This window comes from Monopterus albus, unplaced genomic scaffold, assembly GCF_001952655.1.
Source record: "Monopterus albus unplaced genomic scaffold, M_albus_1.0 scaffold127.1, whole genome shotgun sequence".
NCBI lineage: Eukaryota > Metazoa > Chordata > Actinopteri > Synbranchiformes > Synbranchidae > Monopterus > Monopterus albus.
The window spans coordinates 1,770,246-1,772,510 of record NW_018128007.1 but is presented as its reverse complement, the minus strand read 5'-3'; positions in this window follow the sequence as shown (position 1 = coordinate 1,772,510).

The following is a 2,265-nucleotide window of genomic DNA, read 5'->3' as shown; positions in this document are numbered from 1 at the left end:
CCAGTGTGATGGGGAGTGTAGGAAAGAGGTGAAGAGGTGAGTGCAGGCAGGTTGGAGTGGGTGGAGAAAGGTGTCAGGAGTGTTGTGTGACAGAAGAGTGGCAGCAAGAATCAAAGGAAAGGTGTACAAGACAGTAGTGAGACCAGCTATGCTGTATGGGTTAGAGACTGTAGCAGTGAGGAAAAGACAAGAGGCAGAGATGGAGGTAGCAGAGATGAGGATGTTGAGGTTCTGTTTAGGAGGGACCAGGATGGACAGGATTAGGAATGAGCACATCAGAGGGACAGCTGAGGTTGGCTATTTTGGGGACAGGGTCAGAGAGGCCAGATTGAAATGGTTTGGACACAAGCACACCCAGTGTACACCAAGGACAATCAGAACACAATGTAGTATATTATATTGTCAGAACATTAATTACATCCACAGCCTCATTGAACCCTGTAATTATTTGCTCTGTCTAGTGTGTAATTTGGGATGAATAATTATAAATCCATTTCATATCCTTCAGTTATTGGGGAAGGAGGATTACTTAGTCAACATTTCATTTCAGATACTTTATAAGGCAAGGAAGAAAAACAGACACGTAAAATGAAGTTAGATTTCAGCTTTATTTATGTAATTTCACTTGTTCAGATGTTATTTTGACAAAACAGGAAGCACGAAAATACTTCAGGTAGCTTAACTGCGCTAATTCACGGGTATAGCAACATCCGATCGCAATAATACCATCCTCTACCATCCTGATAAGATGCCCAAACCATCTCAACTGGGTTCTTGCGATGCGAAGGAGCAGCAGTTCTACTCCAGGTCTCTTCAGGATGTCTGAGCTCCACACCTTATCTCTCAGCTCCTCCTTCATCACAATGGTTTGGTACAATGTCTGCATTACTGCTGATGCTGCCCCTATCCATCTGTCAATACCACGCTCAATTTTGCCCTCTCTTGTTAACAAGACTCCTTCACTTGGGGCAGCAACTCACTCCCAACCCAGAGGGAGCAGCCCACCATTTTCCGGCAGAGCACCATGGCCTCAGACTTTGAGGTGCAAACACTCTGTCATGACTCTGTCTCTTCTGCTTCCCTAACATGCTTTTATTCTGACACCACTTCCGGTCTCACCTCAGCTATGGACTTTTTACACTAATCAATAGTAATGATCTGCACCTGTTGACACCCCTTTATAGGCAGCTTCCTCCCACCAGGAAGCTGCCAGATTGTTCTCACCCATGTTCAGACTTTCCAGCATTTCCTCTTGTGCGTGTTATTCCAGCTCTGAACCCGGATTGCCTTGTGACCACCAATTACTGCCTAACCCTTCTGATTCTGGTTGTATTCTGTGCATCGACTTATAGACTTCCCTTACTGACCGATCTTCTTGTGGATACCTTGGATGTGTGAGTTTGCTGGCTCTGACCCTGGACTGTAATTATCGACCTGAGTGTGATACATGTTTAATCAGACTTCTGCATTGTGTACAGTTATTTGTTATTTATTAAAGAGACAGTGTTCTGCTTATCCTCATCTGGCCTTATAATGGAGTTCACCATCAACATTATCGGCAGCTTTACTCTCCGATCGTGACACTCTCATCCCCACTGCTTCATATTCAGCTGAAAACCACCCCACTGAGTGCTGGAGGTTACAGTCTGATGAAGCCAACAAAACCACATCATCGGCAAATAGCAGAGATGCAATTCTGAGGTCCCCGAACTGGACATTTTCCTCCACCATGGCTGCATCTTGAGATCTTGTCTATGAAGATCAGAAACAGGATCAGTGACAAGGGACAACCCTGACGAAAGCTGACAACAACTGGGAACATATATGACTTCTTGCCACATATATGGACACAACTCTCACTCCAGTTATATGAGGACTGGATGGCTCCTACCAATGGCCACGGTGCCCTGTACTCCAAAATTACTGCCCACAAGATCCCACCACCCGACAATATCCCCAGTCCAAGTCAGCAGTTCTCCTCCCCCTGCTAAACATAGCATGGGCCAAGCCCTGTGTCTCCTTTCTGAGTCATTAGACAGTTTGCCGGAACTTCCTTGAGGCCAACTAAACGTCCTTCTCCATAGCCTTACTGAACTTCTCCCATACTCGAGTTTTTGCATCCAAAACCATCTGAGCTGCAGCCATTTTGACCCGACAGTACCCATTAGCTGTTTCAGGACACCCCTGAACCAACCAAACACTGTAGGCCTCCTTCTTCAGCCTGACAGCTTCTCGGGTTACCACCATGACAGGCACCAATGACTT